The 12,859-nt window shown below is 34.6% G+C and overlaps 1 protein-coding gene across 2 annotated transcripts in view; it reads left to right on the top strand.

Annotated features, from left to right (window-relative positions):
- The first annotated feature begins 7,522 nt into the window (after nt 1-7,522).
- LOC110450900 (protein kinase C-binding protein 1-like) overlaps nt 7,523-12,859 on the top strand; it is a 67,882-nt gene continuing 62,545 nt past the window's right edge. The window contains exons 1-2 of one of the 2 annotated variants that reach the window (XM_021498683.1): nt 7,523-7,611; nt 8,600-8,661. The gene's annotated coding sequence lies outside the window, so the exon portion shown is untranslated. Of the gene's footprint in view, nt 7,612-8,599; nt 8,676-12,859 lie in introns of both variants that reach the window. The other variant, XM_021498682.1, reaches the window with a different exon arrangement.

Raw genomic sequence — 12,859 nt, 5'->3', positions numbered from 1 at the left:
CCTCACTTTTGGCCTTCAGTTGAGCGTTCACCCCTGTGAGGAAGACTTTGGGTTCTGTTCCCTGGCCGAGACCATACCAAAGTCTGTAAAATGGTAGTTTCTGCTCCTGCTTAACGCTCAGCAATTTAGGAGTGGGACGACTGGTTCGCCCGTTGTCAGTATAATGTGACCGGGTGGGGTGTCCTGCTGGGTGTTTTCCGGAGTATGTTTCAGTGAGGAAGCACTATAAAGTCGGCATCAGTTCCGCGCTATCACAAGGAGACAAACACGAACATATCGCAGCCTCCCAAAACACACACGCATCCACTACACGCAAGCATCTTGCAAACAGGGGAAGCCGTCCCTAAATGACCATAGCTGCTGATAGGACGTTAAACAATACTAAACCAAGCTTAACCAATGATAACTTTGGTAATCCAACATAACATGTATTACCTTAAGGAGAAAGTCTATATAATTTAGGACATATGTTATATAATAATTGAGATATCTCTATACCTTCACGAGATAGTTTATGTTATCCTAGTAATGATATTTATTCATATAGAGATATTTCTATTAAATTGTGAGATACGTTAAATATATATTATGTTTATATTTAAATATTTATGTGTTTTAATATATCTCTGTTTGTATCTACTGTATACCGGTGAAAGTTTTACTGAGCAAATTTTTTTACGGGCGAATTTTTCTCGTGTACAACATACATTTACTGTAATAAAATTTCTATTTTTACAATAGGTTTCCAAATTCCAGGCTGATTTTCAATTGTTTGATGCTATTCAAAAGCTTACGTTTAACCCAGGTTCTAGTTTTATAAAATGGGCATATTTTCTGTTTGATAATTTTCGTTTTTAAAAATGCACCTACGTTCATCAACAACATAAGTTATTATTTTTTCGTTGGCCCAAAATATTATCCGCTCGCATTTGTCGCGTCGAAAGGTATCACTGATTGTTTTTCATATTCTTTTTTTTATTAAATCTAATATTCTTCTCTTCTTTCACATATTTCTTACTTCGATTTTCCTCTTTAAAGTTTCCATAACATGCTATGGTCAACAAGGTCAGAATTATCGCAAAAGTGTCGAACAAAAACACGTGATTTTGTTCATAACAACAGCGGTTTGGATTGAAAGTTGTGTTTGAAACGTGTTCAAATCACAGATATTTGACAAAATATTGATAGTTGAGATTTTGTAAATATGCTTTTAGAATTTCAAACAAGATCATATTCATGATTTCATGGTTGTGTTTAACTGAATTATTCTGTATGTAAGTTTGACATAATTATATATCTAATGGAAATAATTATGCTTGGATCGCTTTACATCAGCTCGTTATCCATGTTTCCGTCGCATTATCAGTTCTTTTATTATATTGAATTGAACGTTTCCATAAACACCGAAGATTGAATAAATTACATATGCATTAACACAATAGCAAAGTCTATACTTTAATCGTCAACGACTGACTTGATCTTTGTTCAGCCATGCTATGATCTGTTTAAACTAAATAATATTGGTTAATCTTTCTTACTAATTTCCTCTTGTTTGTTCCACAGATTAATTTAAACATATTTTCTTACAAATTTGGATTGTCAATGGTTTTAAGACTAATTAGGAGACATTACAGGCAATCTTTGATTCCTTGATTGTAAAATCATTCTCAGTAATATAGCTAGACATGTTTGGTATGATGTTAAAAACGTGTATAGTGAATATTTAATACTAATTGGAGGTATCAACGAACACAAATATGGTCACGTGCTTGCTGACAAACAATCTTTAATTCCTTAACTGGAAAATAATTTCCACTATTTATGTATATATATAGATAATTCATTAGGCTGTTAATATGATATTACAGATAATTTAATTAACAATTTGACAAATAGAACTGACTGGAGGCATCAACGAACACAAATATGGTCACATGCTTGCTGACAAGCAATCTTTAATTCTTTAATTGAAAAACTATTATCAATACATATATATATATATATATATATATATATAATTCATTACGTTGGTAACATGATATTAAAGATGTTTTAGTGAACATTTTGTCAAATAGTACTGATAGGAGGTATCAACGAACACAAATATAGACAGATTTTTGCTGACAAGCAATCTTTAATTCCTTAATTGGACAATCATTCTTAGATATATATAGATATAAACTATATCAGCAGAAAAATGACCGTTGTTGAGAATTTTTTCTTTTTATTATATATATATAAATATATAGATAGTTCATTACATTGTTAATATGATATTAAAGATGTTTTACTTAGCATTTTGTAAATAGTACTTATAGGAGGTATCAACGAAAACAGATATGGACAAATCATGGCAAGCATTCTTTTATTCTTTAATTGGACAATTATTATCAAAATATATAGATACTTCATTACGTTGTTACAATGATATTAAAGATGTTTTAGTTAACATTTGGACAAATAGAACTGACTGGAGGCATCAACAAATACAAATATGGACAGAGTCTTGATAAAAGGTATTTCTTAATTTCTTTCTTGGAAAATTATTCTCAAAAAATATTTAGATTTAAATAATTCATGACGTTGTTAATATGATATTAAATATGTTTTACTTAGCATTTTTCAAATACAATGTAGTACTGATAGGAGATATCAACGAACACAAATATGGAAAGATCCTTCCTGAATACAATTTTTAATTTCTTAATTGGAAAATTATTCTCAAAATACATAAATATTGATAATTTATTACGTTGTTAATATGATATTAACGATGTTTTTAGTGAACACATTCAACCAGAACTGATTGGAGGTATCAACGTGAACATAAATTTCGTTTATGTTATAATGTGAAATCATACCTGAAAAATAGATTTTTGACTAAAATTGTAATGTTTTGAAGAGAAACTGAATTTATTGGAAAAGAGAAACCAAAGACGTTTCCCTTCTTTGACCCCAAACATATCGCAAAGGGTCAAAGCGATTTTATTCAACTAGAGCAATTTATGTAGGTCTGACTTTAATATAAATCCATGCAAAATTAAATAGTTATCGGCGAGGGGGCGTAAAACGTCTAAAGTATGCACCGATCTTTGGTCTTGAGCATAAATGGCCAAAGGGGACTTAAATGTACTGTAAAGGTGGTCGGGTGGCGCAGTGAATAGCGTACCTGCCTTTCACCAAGGCGGCCGGGGTTCGACAAGGTATGGGGTCACCTGCCCGACCACGTAGGTTTTTTCCGGGTACTCCGGTTACCTCCGACAATAAGACGCCCGCGCCTAACATCCTTGCCAAAAAGAATAATTAATATAGGTTGAAAGATTTTTTTCATAATTGTCGTTAAAATAAATAAAGTTTATATATTGAAATGATGTATAAACGAAGGGGGAAGGGGGGGGGACGGGGGCGGGGCAGGGAGGGACAGAGAAGCTGGATCAAATAGGGGATAAGGGGGTAAAGCTGCTTTTAATTCCTTCTTTTTCGGTACAAAGGATTTAGCTTAGAGCCTCTTTGGGCAGGTGGACTCGATGTTATAAGATTGGACGGTGGTCGTACCCATTTGGGACAGAAGGGTTGTTATCTTCAGAACAAATCTTCTCGTCAAACACAGTGAAATCTATCTTATCTGACCCATGATAATTGTGACATCCTGTATAATTCAACATGAAACTGTAGTTCCCTTTCTTACACAAGCTTTTAAATAAGACCCGTGTATTTGACACAAATTTTAGAAATATTTAAAACAATCGAAAAGAAGAACCATGGTTTCGTCATCTTCGAGGTTCCAGGGGTAAAACTCAGTGCAGAGTACGTATGTGAGCGTAACACCTGAAATTTCGTGTTACTATTCGTTAAAGAATTTTGTCCAAGATGTTTTACATTTTGTAAAACAAAGAAGCGAAACCTGTAATATACTTAAATGATACCGAATCATCCATCAACGCGCGTTCAATTTGTTTTGAAATATCGAAACAAAACAAAAACAAAACAAGCAATCAATTAAGTCTTGAGTATCAGCTTATTAGGTTGGGGGAAACAAGAGAGAAGATGTATTACTGCAGTAGGACGTGGTCTGACACTATTACGTCGATTTCTTGTATTTTTCCTTATGAACAATTGGATCAATGTATTACGTTTTTCCCAAACATAATAATATGAAATTTTCGAGTCTTCCGGCAGTAGATCTCACCGACGGATTAGACTGATGGCCACCATAGATGGCGGCTTGTAGCTCAAAATGGAGGCCCTCAGCGGGTTTGTTCTCCTTTCTCCCACTTTTTTTCTGATCAAAGGAATTATATAAACACTGGAAAACAATAGAGGTGTCATTATAGTCTGTTCTGGTATAGTACAGGTAGATTATTTACCTGTATTTACCTGTTCACCAATAGGAAATACTGTGTTAGTTATAGGAATATTTAAGAAACATATTTCCTGATTTTCGTAATATTTACTGGAATTATGAATAAATATATACAAGATTCCAGTTATTACTTAATAAAAACACATCAAAATACATTAACTGAAAACCTGCTTTTATTAATTTCATAAATCAATTTTATACATTTTTACTATACATTTACATATATTTCATAAAATAGAACTAAATTTAGCAAGCAATTTATGACAAATTTATGACAAATATACTCAGTAAAGACAGAGATCACGGATTACATTATTAAATATGCAAAAACAGATGCAAAGCTGGGAATGAAAATAAATAAAGCGAATTAATTACATGTACCCATGGAATACTCAGCACTGGTTGATCAAATCAATCATATTCATAAAATGCACACGCACAAAGATACATGATATAAAACTAATATAATAGCACTAACTTACCAAAGGTGAAATATCAGAAAGTCAATAAAAACACAGATCAGTCCATAATTTTAAGAAATCTTAGCAAAGCACCAAATAAAAAATCCATAACAAGCATATTTATCACAATGTCACTCTAAATGCAAAAGATGGGATGCTGTGTCGGCGTACTGGATTACATCTGTTGTACCATTCTCCAAGCGTTCCTTTAGTTGGTTAAGGCGGCTGTCGATGTTACGGTAGCGTCTGAGTTGCCCTCCTGCTGCGTGTTGAATGCGCGTTATCTCGTTGCTGGCTTGTATTTCCTGGAAGACGCGGATGGTGCTGTAGATGTTGGAGTGGGCGTGTTCCACTTTCTTCTTCAGTTTTCTGTGCCATCCCTCTATGTGGTTGGTTGTTCTGGGTCCCTCGGTCTCAAAGCGGTTCCAGAGCTGTTGATCTTGGTCAATCCACTGTGTCACAACGTAATCTGTAAATAGAGTGGTGTCCTGTGGTACATCAGCATCGTCTATGTCCTCTGCTGAAACTGAGTCGGGCACATATAAAACGTTCCATCACAGAAGAGAGTGTCGGCGTCAGGTGTTAAGATTCATTATTATCAAATAGAAATATCCGTGGACCCAATCCATATGGGTTTATCAAATAGAAATTAAACTAATGATTATGTTTTAGGGGAAAATAATCAAATTAGTGATACTAAGTTATTAATAATTACACTGAAGACGCATTTATTGGTAAAAAAATAAATCTCTGAAAATAATGCTCCAATATGAATTTACTTCACCCTAAATTAAATCAATCTAAATTTGAATTTAAAAAAATTAAATCAATCAAAGCATTAGCATCTAAATATATACTATTAAGTATATAAAATATGTAAAATATTTGTGGATTTCGCGTTACAGTTTTGTATGATCTAGCTGATGAAAATGGTATATGATATGAAAAAAATGGCTAAAAATGATGAAAATAGACTATATACAATCTATATATATGTATATGACAGTACTATATATATACATGATACAGATAATGTGGGAGAATACAGGTAAAAAACAGGTAAAATATACATGAAACAGACTATAACTGTTATCACAACATTACTGCCTTTATGTGTTTTTTAAAGAGTGGGAGAAAGGAGAACACACCAAGTGGCCAAGTGACTAAGGCGTCTGACATTCTGCTACCACTAGCCCTCCACCACTGGGTTGCGGATTCGAGGCCTACGTGGGGCAGTCGCCGGTTACTAACCGCAGGTCGGTGGTTTTTCTACGAGTACTCCGGCTTTCCTCCACCACCCAAACCTGCCTAGTCCTTAAATGACCATAGCTGTTAATAGGACGTAAAACACGAACAAACTAAGCCAAAGGTCCTCAGACTGCTATACATGACTTTGGCCCACTGATTACTAGTTATAATCTGACTTTGATTTAAACATAATTTATAATCTTACTTAATTACATTTTCACCTTTTGGTGTATAGATCTCTTCCATGTCTTCAGTACGCTTTTTAGACCAGACCCTTAAATATTTATTGCTTGTTAACATAAAATTACAGAAAAGTGTGTATATTTAAGCGGTTAACTGCTTTCAGTTGGCATTCATAGGAGACATGAATGCCAACTGGACAAATGCAATATCAATGAAGTCTACCACTGTACTTACATAATGTACTGGGCATGAGGATGAATTTCTTTATAATAAAAGTATTTACTTTACTGTTGTTGTTGTTTGTTGTTGTTGTTTGTTGTTGTTGTTTGTTGTTGCTGTTTGTTGATGCTGTTTGTTGTTGTTGTTGTTTGTTGTTGCTGTTTGTTGTTGCTGTTTGTTGTTGTTGTTTGTTGTTGCTGTTTGTTGTTGTTGTTTGTTGTTGCTGTTTGTTGTTGTTGTTTGTTGTTGTTGTTTTCCCATTTTGTAAAAGTGTTTAATTTTATCGATGTCCGTCGCGCGCTGATTACGTGTAGATGGGTAGCTCTAGCTGCGATAACGTAGCTTCTGACGACGAGACAATTTTTATAAATAAAATTAATAAATAGATATAAAAAATTTGATATAGCGCCCTATTTAGCTAACATAAGCCAACCTAAAGCACTTTACAGTACATATATATACAATTTATTTTACAGTTATTTAAATCCCTGTCATTATACTGGTTAACGTTGTAGGTTGAGAAAAATAATGTCGAGCAATTTTGCATGACTCCTGAATAAACTACATTATATAACAAAGCACCTTGTGCAGAGTATTCCTTAACTTATTAATTTTGATATAAAAAAAATATTCTTAATATCAGCGGAGAGTAAGTATGATTTTTATGTCACAAGTTATTCTTTTTAGAATTTTATTTTTTTAATACCAGAAAATCGAATTTTTGATTTAAAGAAATAGAGAGTAATTGGACTTTTTGACATCAAAAAATATTTTTAAATCAGAAAATAGGGAATCAATAGCAAAACGTTGCCCAGATAGTATAGGCTAGAGAGATAATATGTTTTTTAACGTAAGAGTGAAACAGTTATCTCCCTTGAACGTTAAGATGAACTTTTCACCTAAATCTTTCTTAACACAAGGACAAAAAGACACAAATGAGAAACAAGTTTCCTGATACATACAGATTTTTAAAATAATTAAAATCAGAGATTGAAGAAGCCACTTCACGTCATTTACATTGTCGTAAAGGGAGTGAATCGAAGCACATGTTCAAAGCGGCCGGAAGCTGCATCGCACATGGTAGGAACCTATGATGACAGCTTGAATGCATCATCAATGAATGTGGGAAAGCACGAGGTAGGGTTCTTTCAAAACAGTTCATAGCCTAGTTGGTGGTAGTATTGTTATTTTAATTGATAATGATTGATACGTTAGATTAAACTGATGACAAAACATGATAACATACTATCTAATTTACATAGTACAAGTAACCATCATATATAATACCTTATTTACATAATACCATCAGGAAAACATTATGATATAATCTAGCTCCAGGTTTAGTGTGAGCAGTACTTGCTAGTTTCAATTTCCTTTTGAAAGCCTAAACCATACTGTGGGTCTTATAATTTTGAAAAATATATTTGCACAGTCAGGGCATGTATTGACAGATCACCCATTATAAGTTAGTATATACAGTGACCTTTAATTATAAATTAAGAGAACCTGTCTAGAACATATTTGAATATATTAAGTTATATTCCCACATCACTTTAATAATAAATAATTGGGTTCTAGAATATATATATGTAAACTTATCTGTTAAAGTAACCGCACCCTAGTGTGTTGATCGCACCCCCAATTTATACTAATATATCATAAGTGGGTGCTTAATTCTAATTAGGTGCGATAAATATACTTAAACAGATAATGCCATATATATTGCATGTAATAATTTCTAGAACCAAATTATTTATTATTATAGTGATGTGCAATATCTAAATATATCACAGAGAGAACCTGTGATCTTGAGAGACCTTAGCTTACACTTCCTGTGATGTCTTAGTCTGACCAAATTGCATTATAGACATATTCCGTCACTGTCTAGAGAGACCATGCATCTATTGTGTTATTAAATTAGAATCTGTACAGTCTTTAAAATTGGCAGACTGAGCTGGAGAGAGGGTCTGAGTATGGTCAGGCACAGGGCAGAGCCCTTGCTGACCTGTCTCTATAATGTTCTAGTTGTACCTACAATTGTGAGAATAACACCAAAGATGTTGATCATGTTCACAGCTTATTAATATCTCTATTATTGATCAGAAAGTGAACTTTGTTTTTTCAGAATGTGACATGACAAAAACTTGATGCCACTGACAGATTTACTGTACATCAACAGGGAAAACGGTAATCATCCTCAGGTATATTCAGTATCATTTACATTTTGTTTAGCTCAACTGACCAAAGCGTCTGTTAGTTCACGGTGTGGTGCAGTGTCTGTTATCTGTCTGTCAACTTTTTCTTTGAAAGAATTGCTTCGGTCACGAGCCCAATGTCCTACCACTAGACTACCGTACCTCCTAGGCTGCCCGCTATGGATGAATAAATTGATGTGTTTTTGCCAGAACCACAAATGTGCTCACGTTGTTGGTAAATTTAGCCACACATACAGTTTAGTTCTAGGACCTACATAGGTATATAGATAAGGATTTCACACCAACCTTTTCCTCAATGACATTCTGACTTGCAGCCTTCCTGATATCTTGCTTTATTTCTGCTATGCTGTCACTCAGGCAAGAAATAACATGTCTTGAAAATTATAAGATCATTGGGAGTAAAGGCAAAGGAATGGTTAAGCTTTTGGTCGAGTGGTTAACCATCCGTCCTTCCACGCAGCCTGCTGGGGTTCGATCCCCGAAGTCGGCGTACGCATGGATATAATCAGAGAAAGTGTTTTTCTCCTGCCCACACAATTCCAACAACCCAGGTGGAGTATAAATTGATCTGGGGTGGATGTTGCGGTATCTGTGCCGTGCTGTAGCACTCAAGTGAGGTGGCACTATAAATGATGCCGTTGTAAGCACGGTCCCACTACAAACAGAACACATCACATCTCCAACACAAAAGCAGGCATACACACATAGGGAGATATTAACAAGGTGGCATAGGACTAGTAGTTAGTGCCTGATAAGGCAGCTCATGCAAATTCCTCAAAATTGTATTGGCACCTACACTGGTAGATCAGGATCGTTACATTTGGCACAATGACAATTTTATGACCCTCACAATTTAAACTGAAATGACTGTTTAACTGATTTCTGAAATGCTGTGACAGACATGATTAATCTGAAGTACACGTATGTTTTCATAAAATTCATACATTGTGATGCCTACCATTTTATATAAAAAAAAATCATACATTCATGCTGCCAATCTTCCAGTGCCATGAATGCTGTGATCTAATATATTGTGTTTACGTCAAAGGAAATGGAACAAAGTCCAGGGTTAAAAAATTAAACTTGGCTATAATTGGTTAAAACCTTGGACATATTGGTCTGAAGGACCAAGGTGGCCTTTTTTGCTTTTGCAATATGTAATTATGATCTGGTTATTTCTTTTTTGTAACTGAACTTGATTCACCTATTTTTCAAGCAAACTCCCAAATTTCGGCCCTTATATTGAACATTTTCTACCAGTAACTTTGCAAGTATATTCCTATACTCTAAGATGTAACAATTTCATCTGAACTTTTCCCTAGAGGGTACATAAACACACATTTTATTTATGGATTTATTTTCTAGCACACATAATCTCCCCCATGGAAATTTCAATAGGTTCGTTAAAGTGCTATTTCTTGTTACAAGGTACCCAAGTTTCCATCACAAAAAAGTGACATATATATTCTTTCAAAACAAAGTCCTGTTTTCCTTTTTAGAATGCCTGTAACTTAAGGAGACCAATTTTAGTATTTAACTGATAAATGTAATTTGTCTTTAATTTCAAAATTTACATTTAATTTGTTCATTTTGCTTCATTTTCTGATGTGGGAGCAGATGATTATGCAATAATGATGGTACAGGCAGTTCTAATTTTGTAAGAATTGTCTCCCTTTGAACGCCGAGACCTTATGTGCCTTGGGTTGATGTGAAAGGAAAAGTAGGTGAGTGGCATTGCTGGTAGAGCAGCTGACTATGTATTTCAGGAGAATTCTGCTGTTTTGAACTATCTTGATTCAGTCAAATCTGGCTGGAAAATAGCCTTGAAATCAGGAGGCACTCACTCTACTGAAAACTACCTAATATCCACACACAATTATCAATTTTTTTTTTCTAAACATTTTCTTCAGGTTGGTAAGTATGGATTATGAAGGTTCTTTTTACACAACCAATAAGAGTTTCTATGTGACGTCGCGATGACTAGTACAGTAGGTACTCTGTCACCTTCATCAGGCTAATGATCAGTGAAGCATATGCACACAAAGGTGGAAAATGTGTACAAGTTGTCCACAAATCGATGTTAATTTGGCTACGCTGTTAACGTATGCACAATTGTTGTTATATATGTACCGAAATGACTCGATTCAGCTACCCTCTGTTTAATACTTTGTCATAGATGTGTAAAAGTCTATGAGCCCCCTCATCTCGATTTAGAACTGGCCCTCTGCGGCTTATTGGTTGTGTAAAAAGAACTTTTTATAATCCACAATTATTCTGCCTAAAATCTTACCAATCATGAATGTTTTAGTCGATTAAGCAGATCACTGGCTCAATTATAACCAATACTTTACAAAGTTCTTTAATAGGGGGCACGGTAGTCTAGTGGTAGGACGCCGGGCTCATGACCGAAGGGTTGCGGGTTCTAGTTACGGCACGACACTGTGTTGTGTCTTTGAGCAAGATACTTTACTCCGCTTGTTACTGTCTTTTCAACTGTAAATGAGTATGTGGTTGGGCAGTGCTAGAATTGTTGAATGCTAGCTGTGAGCGCCAAAATGGCAGCACCGGCTGTATGCTCACTCCCCAAGGAGTTGAGAAAGATATTGGCTGGATGCAAAGGCCCCATAACCACGGATAATAATTTGTGAACTGCTTTGTGATGACCTATGAACTAGGTTGTGATAAAGCGGTATATAATAACCTGGAGTTATTATTATCATTATGTAATAAATATGTATTTTAATGTGTCAATGTGTTTGAATAGACTTTATTTGTATCGTCATGGTATACACAATTTATAAACAAACTGAGGAGATCTAATGGTTTCCTGTAAAATCTGATCTGTATATAATTAACACTAGTTAGGCCAACTTCAATACACCTTTGAGTTCCCTCTGCAGATTATCTGGGAAGGTTTTTGTCTTTCCGCCATGAAGTGGAGACGAGACTAAGATAATGCTTTTCCGGCGACGGCGTCAACATAAAGTTTTTGCGTTTAAGTTAGTTTCATTGAAGGTATAAGTGCTAGACCAACCAAACTTGGACCATAAATGCATCTTAGGTAGTACATCTCAACCCATGCATCAAATGCTGGATGCGGCCTACCTTTCATGGTCCATTGATCTTATGAGCATCTTCAACATTAAGTTTTTGTGCTTAATTTAGTTTCTCTGATATGTGCATTGATGGTCAAAGGGGAGCAATAGGTGAGACATATCAATCCGAATGGCTTGTATCTGTGTTCTCTGCTTATGAAACATTGGAGAAACCAAGAATAGTATCAAACCACTGCATGAGTATTGTAAGAGGCAACAAATGTGGGGTCCCCTAGCTGCAAAATCAGGGGCTTTCTTCTGTATCTTCTACTAAGAGGACATCGCGAAGACAAATTAGATCTGCTGTCCCAGCTGTAGCACTTGGGATCTCTGTCTTTTTTATCACCTACACTTTCTTTCTCTATCATCTATTCTGTCTTTCTGGTCGTCTCTGGTGTACTGATCCTAGCGAATCGCCCTGTCCTTGTCTGTCTGACCCTGCTGGCTGTTTGGAGGACATTAAACCTTGATAGATAAAACAAAAACAAAACAGTTTCATGGGTTTTCCTACACGAGTTAAAATGTGAAAGTATCTTCCACTAAAAACAGAAAAAAATAATATATTCTGTTTAATACATTTCTAGAACTTCGAAATGAAGAAAATGATTTTGCAACAAACAACAGAATTACTTAAAAACATCAAACTCCTTTAAATTGATCCTGGGGTGGGACCTTAGTGTATAACTACCCAGACTTTTATGAGGACACAAAAAATGCAAATGCCTAACATGCACCTGAACTAGCTTTTTAATTGGTTATTATATCAATTGGTTTTGTATTCTTTATTTTCATTGGTTTAAATCAAAGAGAACACAAGTTTTATATATATTTTATATTTCTTTTTGTAGTGAAAAATAATGCCCCGTTTATTTCTCACTTACGAAAATGTTGTTTTCATATTTCTTATTGCTGTGGAAAATAAAAAAAATTACACTGTTTGACTATTGTATATTTTGTTTTCATCAAACATCAAGCTTGGAGTTATATACAGTATTATTCAGAAGCATTAACTCTTTTTTGGTTTTACCTATAATTGTATTTATTAATATTAACAGGTTATATCACATACTTGAC

Source organism: Mizuhopecten yessoensis, unplaced genomic scaffold, assembly GCF_002113885.1.
Source record: "Mizuhopecten yessoensis strain PY_sf001 unplaced genomic scaffold, ASM211388v2 scaffold5547, whole genome shotgun sequence".
Lineage (NCBI taxonomy): Eukaryota > Metazoa > Mollusca > Bivalvia > Pectinida > Pectinidae > Mizuhopecten > Mizuhopecten yessoensis.
Note: the sequence above shows the minus strand (reverse complement) of the source record. Positions and strands in the feature narration are given on the sequence as shown.